Source organism: Peromyscus maniculatus, chromosome 21, assembly GCF_049852395.1.
Source record: "Peromyscus maniculatus bairdii isolate BWxNUB_F1_BW_parent chromosome 21, HU_Pman_BW_mat_3.1, whole genome shotgun sequence".
Taxonomy (NCBI): Eukaryota; Metazoa; Chordata; class Mammalia; order Rodentia; family Cricetidae; genus Peromyscus; species Peromyscus maniculatus.
The window spans coordinates 71,007,699-71,016,270 of record NC_134872.1 but is presented as its reverse complement, the minus strand read 5'-3'; positions in this window follow the sequence as shown (position 1 = coordinate 71,016,270).

Sequence of the window (8,572 nt, the reverse complement as noted above, 5' to 3'; positions counted from 1 at the left end):
TCATTTGTAGATCTTTCCATTTCTAACTTATAAATACATTTGGGGTTATAAATTATAAATGTACTGCCTCCTGTCAACATTGTATACTTCTATTTGATGATTTCTGTGTCAAACATTATATGGAAATGTTTCCAAGTATTTTCTGTATTAACTGTGAATGAATAGAACAAAATAAATTGCCTGTGATGGAAAAAAAAAAAAAAAAAAAAAAAAAAAAAAAAAAAAAAAAAAAAAAAGAGTCACAATAATTTAGCTACAGAAGATCAGCCTTTCTTAGAGTTAGAACCAGCCACTCAATGTGAGTTTACAGTAATGGAATAAAAGTAGCCAGAGGAAAAACTAGAATTAAGAGATAATTCTTCCAAATACTCCAAACACCATATAAAATATTCCCTAGCATACAAATAGCTATCAACACGGGAGGAAAGACACAGTCAGCCTGGCTTCTGGTTAAAGAGTGGGAACGTCTATCCCGAGGGGGGTGGGTTCTTTAGGAGCCTTCTCCATCATTTCCTACTTCTACTTCTTTAGACCATTCTGTCCTTCTCACTATTTTAACTTTAGATATTTTTCTATTATATGTCAGACCCAGAGGGCAGAGAAATGGAAAAAACATACCTAGATCATAATGGGTAGGAATATTGATACAGCACACTGTCTCAATTAGGGTTTTTATTGCTGTGAAGAGACACCATGACCACGGCAACTCTTATAAAGGAAGACATTTAATTGGGGATGGCTTACAGTTTCGGAGGCTTAGTCCATTAGCATCATGGCAAGAAGCATGGCGGCATGCTGGCAGACATGGTGCTAGAGAAGGTGCTGAGAGTGTTAACATCTTGATCCACAGGCAGCCGAAGGAGAAACTGTGTGTCCCAGTGGGTATAGCTTGAGCATAGAAGAACTCAAAGCCCAACCCTACAGTGACACTTTCCTCCAACAAGGCCACATCTGCTCCTAACAAAGCCACACCTCCTAATAGTGCCACTCCCTACCTATGGGCCAAGTATTCAAACACACGAGTCTGTGGGAGCCATTCCTATTCTAACCATCACACCCCAGGACTTCTTCCTTGAGGTAACTAGCCTTTTCTTCTTCTGGAAGATTGCTCTGCCCACTCTGCTTCATCTCTCACATCCCAGGGATGAGCCTTCTCAGTACTGGGGGACACAAAATAACACTGATTTCTACACGCACACACACACACACACACACACACACACACACACACACACACACACACACAAAATGGTTCTTGTCTAACGAGGAGATTATCAACTGAAGTTCCTGTGGTGGGAGGAAGCATATGTATATTGAAGACTCTCTCTTGATGACTGATTGATTAAAGTTTTGTTAATCTAGTGTGTGGTTGATCAGGGAACAAATTACCTTGAGCTATCATCTATCATCCCTTTCATAGCCATCAACTGAGCATCTCTGAGTCTGATTTATTGTCATTGTGACTATGAGGCAAACCCTTCAGTGTGTAGTCTTAGAAGACCATTAGCTTCCACCAACCCAGAGCTAATATGCCATCAGATAGCATCTGAGGTTAATAATGGAGATTTCCTGCTTGACTGAAACCTGTCTGCCTGGTGTTCCCATCGACATATTTGGAAAATGCCTGGCTCATGACTTTTTTGTTTGGTAACTTTAAAAAAGTTCAGAAAACCACTTCTGAGTTAGAACATGTTATTTGGGACAAGCTGCCATGTGTAACTGTCCTCTGAGATAAGCGACTGTCATCTTGGGGAGTTTAGCTGTGCCCTCCCTCAGCTGGTCTGCACCCCTTCCCAGCAGCTCAGCTGTTTTCTGCTCCTCTTCCAGGCAGGTCTGGTCTCAGACTCTTTTTTGCAGCTTGGCTTATCTGGGAGTCACTCTCAGCCGTCTTATTATTTACTCTTGGGAAAGAGGAGCCTCGTGAGTCTGGTCAGTTTCAGGGACTTCCTACAGCTGTTTTGAGTTGTTTACCTTCTGGCTTGAGGACCTTCCCTGCAGGATGGAAAGGTTCGGTGTGGGAGGAAACTGCTACATAACAGGCAGCATTTCATTTCCTAAGCTAGTGGGGGACAAATGGATCTCACTGTTAAAAGTCTTTATAAGCTGGATTATCTTTTGGGTAGTACTGAATAGACTTCATTTTTAACCCCATAGGGTGTGAGAGTCAGTCAGCTCTTCCACTGCTGTGTGAGTTTAAGGAAATGTTCAGGCACCTCAACTTCAAGAAGTCAGGAAGGAGATGTCTTTGCTGAAAGTCGGGGGAGGGGGCCACTGCCCATTTCCGCTCTTCTGCTCAGCCCTGACTTCACCTTGCCATTCTTGTCCACCTGTGCACTGCCTCCAAGCAGCCCTCCTTGTGCCTAAATTCAAAGCTCTTGTTCTTACCCTTCAGGAGTCTTCCTGGGACCTCTTGTGTGTTAGATCCATGCCAGGTGCTGCTCATGTCGCACCCACCTGCAGCTATCTCCCTGCCCTCATGGCTGACTTCATAATTCTCTCTGCTACAGGGAAATGACAGGCACCCCACCGAGAGCCTGTCTGTGAGTCTACAATCTTTTTTCTCTTAAAAGAGTCTAACAGGCGTCCTAGGTACCCAGACTAGAAAACTGACAAGCACCCTCATATGACTCTGTGATCCTCATTTTCCTCAGTGGAAGTTTACCAAGCTCCCCTCAACACCCGGACCCCAAGCAATCAGAGACTTCAGGTAGCACATGCCATATGATGGATATAAACTAGGTAAAGGGCCAAATATTTCCCCTTCCCCTGCTGATATGGATGGCGTGGGACCTTCCTCAACTCTCTGAAACCCCTAAGAAACCTGTTTCGAGGGCCTGATTCTCTTCAGAACCCCCACTGGGCATGATATCAAGAAGTCTTTTAATAAATCTAATACCCCTGCCATGCTGTCCACCCATGGTGTTGGGGATTCTTCTACAATCTCTGACCCAAAAGGACAATCCTCTCAAACTCCTCCCCTCAAGGAGAACTTGGCCCTTCTGGAATCTCTGGACTCTCCTCCTGAGTTTCTTTCCTCTCTGCTTATCATTCTGTTTGGGGACAAAGGAGGAGAATGTCTTCCATGGCCAGCGCCTCCTTAAATCAAGAACTATCTACAACTCATTTGCTGTGATGTTAGCTCCAGCATAACAGTTGGGCCAGACAAGGCTGCTGTGTGAACTTTTCCTGGGAGATGTAAACATCTACTCCCCAGACAGGGCTCAGGGACAGGCAAAATACATTTCCACCGCAGTCCAACTTGGGGAACCAGTGAGTGTATTGGGCTTACGTTACCAGATCGTCGGTGACTCCATAGCAGCTCTTCTATTAGAACTTTTGCCCCAGCGTGGATGATGAGGTCTCCACAGCTGCACAGATGGAGTCTCCACTTCCACAGGCCATATACTCTTAGTACTGCCCAATGAGGAAGACCCCCATCCAGCAAGGGCTCCCTCCAGGACCCCGGATGAGGCACAAACCACACCCAAACACCTGTTTTTACAAAGCGATCGTTTATTAAGTGGGGAAGAAAAGTTAAAGTGGCTGCTTTCTGACTCAGGGAGAAAAAACAGCAACAAATGACCTTGAGGTGTAATTTTAAGAGGAGAAAAATGGGAGGTCTGTGTTAGCACGGACTGGGATGTGGCGGTGTGTTTGATTGGCTGTGTTAATTAGGTGAGCCAAAGCTGGTTTTTGAGTCCTAACTGGACCTTGATAGCTGGACCTTGGTAGTCAGCCTCAGGAGGAGGAGGTGGCTAAATAAGGGACTAGACCTTGGTGGCTAGCTTCAGGAATGTAATCTAACTGCTTTAGCAAAGCAGAGGGAATTGGGGGAAAGGGCAGGGCCTACCAGAGCCATGCTGGCCATGCTCAGGCTGGCCAGAGTCCCTTTTGATGTATGGCATATCCATATAATGGAATATTATGCAACCCTACAAAAGAATGAAACATTGATCAGTGCAACATCCATGAATCCTGAAAGCTCAAGCTGCCTGAAGTGAAATGCTCATAAAGGGCCATTGGCTGTGAAATTCCATTGACATGAAATGCCCAAAATAGGCAAATCCACAGGGACACAAAAATCGAGTGGTGACTGCCAAGAGCTGGGGTAAAGGGATGGGATTTCTTTTTAGGTGAAAATGTTCTAAAATTGGGTAGATCATCACATAGAAATGGGTCTGTGGAGGTGAATATGGTTACCCAGCTTTGAACATTATACAGCATGTATACCCATGTCAACATCACCTGGCACCCCAGAAATATATGCAATTTTCTATGCTAATTAAGAAAATAAACTTAGGGGCATGGAGAGATGACTTGCAGTTAAGAGCACTTGCTGCTCTTGCAGAGGACGTAAGTTTGGTCCCCAGCACCCACATAGGGCAGCTCACGGGCACCTGCAGTGAGCCGGAGACCCTCTTCTGGCCTCCATAAGCACCTGCCCAACTCGGAGTAGGGTAGAAAGCCTTGTTCACTCTGGAAGGATAAGTTTTATGATATGCAAATTCTCAGGGAAGCAGGGTCAAGTAAAACCAGTTCAGAGCCACAGCCTCAGAGGCTGTGAGGCAGGGCAGGTATTCCAGGAAGCCCATCAACAGATCTCTCCCAGAGTCTACCATCCTTCAGGCTGGCCTAGGTCAGCGGTCACGTGTCAGGCCAGGAGACACCTGGGTGGTGAACCCTCCTCACCACTAAGGTTTGCCTGCTGCACTCTGTGATGGATGAGGAGTTCAAGTGGCCAAAATTACCCATTCACTGCCAACTCCCTGCCTAGGGGCTTCCTCAAGAAGAACCCTCAGTTTGATTAGTGGTCTCAGCAGAGAGGTGGCCATGTCTCTATTTTCTGGAGCTGCAGCCTCTTTGAGCATGCACTGTGTTTCCTGCATGGGGAAACAAGGGCTCACATAGTGGGTCATGCTTCAGTGCAGCAGACATTGGCTCATGGGAAACTCTTCTTTCTCCTTGGCTGCTCAAGCACCAGAAGTCAAGGTCTTGCACTGATCTCAGGTGGCAAGCGGAGGCTGCACCACCCTCTGTAGTCAGAAGTTAGCTGATGGGTTTCTTGGCTGAAGGAGCATCAGGGGGCTGGGACATTTCTCTGACCTGGGCTCCCAAACCTGTGTGAGATAGAGACCAGCATAGCTCCCTTACAGAGATGCCTTTAAGGGAGAGTCAGTTCCTGCTCAGCACTAGACCCAGGGAAGGCATCCAATACAAGAAGGGGCCATAGTATTCCTACCAGGTATAGGGAGTGGAGGAAGCCCTGAGTGAGTGAAGTCCTGAGTGAATAAATATTTTGACATGGGCACAGCCATGTCCAGGATGCCCAAGCCCTCAGATTCATGGGTCAACTGGCAAAGCTGTTACCCATAATGCTCAGGCTCAAGAGACATTTCGAAGCTTTTCTTCGTGTTTGGGAAGGATTGGTCAGAGTGTACAAACAACAGCAGGTTCCTCCTCCCAGATGTTTACAGCCCACAGAGACCTCCTATCAAGACCAGCTAACCCCTCCCCTGAGCTGTACCTAATAAACGGGCTGCTCAGCAGAGGCAGCATCAAAATCCCGCCTGATCCCAGCTTCACAGACACTGCATCTGTCCTTTCTTCATGTCTTCACTGTCCCTAGCCAGGGTCCCAGGACCCAAGCCACATGGGTCACGGCAACCACAGTTTTCATAGGACGATATCTTAAATTCTTGCCATCCTCTATTTCAAAGGTTCATCATCTTTTCAGCTCTCAGACCAAACTCAGTGTGTGGGGAAGATCAGAACGTAGGCCCTGCTTAAGGCTTCAGGAATAGTTAGGTTCAGCAAACTACGTGGTTTTGTTTCTTAATGTGATGTACCTGTCCAGCATCCACAGGTGCTCTCTTTTCCTCCCCTGGTACCAACCCTTTCCATTCTGTAATGGTTTCTACGGCAACGAATATCGCTAGCCATTCTTTATTAATCAGATGTGCCACGCTCAGGTAGGTCAAGGTATTCTATAGAGCAGGGCAGGAAACTATGACCTGAATCATTTCCTACATCTTCCCTGTCACCCTAATGCTGAGTTGTCCCCATTATTCAGCTCTCATCCTCTATCAAGCAGGTGATGGCAGGAGTTAGAGGTGTCCACTTAGAGAAGCTTGGGGCATCCATATGTGGTGATATTTTTATCTGTGTCCCCCAATAACGTTTATCTGAGGATCAGAGGGGAAAGCCACCCACTATAGTAAACATAGAAGTCAGGCAATGGTAGCACAAACCTTTAATCCTGTCATTTGGGAGGCAGGGATCTGTCTGTATCTTTGTGAGTTCAAGGCCACACTGGGAACAGAGCCAGGCATGGTGGCACATGCCTTAAATTCCAACACTAGTTAACCATAAAGGTCTGGAGGTCTGTACAGACAAACAGGAAATGACAGAGCTGGGCAGGAAGAAGAAGTGATGTAGCTGAACAGAGAGAGCAAATGAGATAGCCAAACAGAAAGGCATATAGCCATGGGTATACAGGAAGCAGGTCTCTTTGGAAGCTGAAGGTCAGTAAGGTGAGGTTGGCTTGTGGCTTTTCCTATTCCTCTGATCTCTCAGGTTTTAACCCCAATATCTGGCTCCAGGTTTATTTAATAAGACCTTTTAAGATCTGTGTTACATCCATAAAACAAAGAAGTCACTTCCCACATTAGTAAAGAGAGAAAAGGATGTATGAGAAAAATGCCATAAATTATCTCTGGGTATTTTACCAGATTCCTCTAGTTATGCTTCTCATGAGTGTATTCGAAACATTCAGCTTTTATTTCTCTATTACCATTCATTTATCATCTGCCCATCCATCAGTCTACTTACACATCTATCCAGCCATCCATCTACTTATACATCTATTCATCTATTCATCTATTCATCTCTTCATCCACCAGTTCATCTGTCCACCCACCTGTCCATCATCTACTCATTCATTCACATATCCATCCATCCATCTATCCATCCATCCATCCATCCATCTATCCATCCATCCATCCTTCCATCTACCTACCTATCAAGACATCCAACATCCATGTTCTGTGTACCATTTCAGCTTGGTCCTGTTTGTCGGTAGTTGAGGGGCACTTTACAGTGTGGATATGTGCATGTGACAATATATAACAATCTTGTGTAGCGTGATGTGACGAGCTATGAACAGCTAAAAACAAAGTGCCATTGGCACTGAAGCTGGAGTTGGGATTGACGTAGGGAACCAGAAAAGTTTAGGACAGGACATGTAGTGTAAATGGGAAGAAACAGGCCCACATGAGGGGTGGGTTGAGGGAGGATAGTGTTTAAGAGAAATCAAGTTGAGCTAGGGGCCACAGCAGAATGAGCTTCTCTCAGAGGCCATCGCTGGACATTTCTCTTAGCCAGGCAGAGTATTGGCAGCTTGTCTAGCTGTATCTTCATCATCCTATTTAGCATACAGGGTTTTGATTTCACCTCTGTGTCAGGATCAGCCAGCTTTTTCTGTGAAGTGCCAGAGAGTAAATATTTTCATTTTTCCAGGCCATACGGCCTCTTTTTGCAAGTGGCTGTTGTAACAAGAAAAAATTCATACATATTCTCAATGAACCGCTGCATCTGTGTTCTGATCAAGATTTATTGTAGGGCACCAAATTCCAAGTTTTCTAACTTCACATGTCATGAAATAATCTGTTTTATTTTTTTTCAACCAGTTTTAAAAAACATACAAAACCACATGAAGCTTGTGAATCACACCAAAGAGGCTCTCAAGGAGGAGTCTGTTAAATCAAGTGCCCATCAGTTCATCTGGGTTCCTCTGCTAATGCCTGCCTGGGAGGCTCAGGTGAAGCTGACTCCTGACTCAGGTATCCTGGGGCAGCTGGCTCAGACCTGAGCATTCAGATCAGCTGAGGCCGGCTAGAGCTTGACTCAGTGGCCCCAGAACAATGAACAACAGGCTTGAAATGTTTTGTTGGAGGCAAAAAGTCTTGTCAGAGACTTCACCCAAGGGTCTAAGGCACAGCATAAGAAAGTCTCAAAGCAGAGGTGCTGAGAAGGGAGGAGAGTGGAGAGAGAGAGAGAGAGAGAGAGAGAGAGAGAGAGAGAGAGAGAGAGAGAGAGAGAGAGGAGAGAAACAGAGACAGAAAGACAGAGAGAGAACAAGAATACTGGTGGAGCAGAGAGCTTGTCATGACGCAATGCCTTGGACTGTGGGAGCTAGAATGCCTTGTGAGACTGTTCCCAGAGTTCTTAGGGTCAGGGCCTATGCTTTGGCTGCCCTAACAAGCCAATTAAATAAGCAATAAGAGTAGAAAACAGGGCAGGAGTGCATTGAATATGACCACACTGGTAAGAGACAAAAAGATGTACAGTGACACCCCCCCCCCCATCGTCAGGAGTTCTAGGTCTAGGTTTTAGTAGAGAGCAAGAGGTAGCTAAGCAGTCCTGGTCAAAGTGTGGTCCCGCCCATTACTGATCCATTGCTTTCTGGGCTTCAGTCTTTGCTGCAGAGTTGCCTGTCTATCAAGTTGTCAGATCTTTGTCAAATCTCTTTCCCAGAGGACAAGTTCCTCCTCTGGCTGTCACTGGGCTTCAGCCT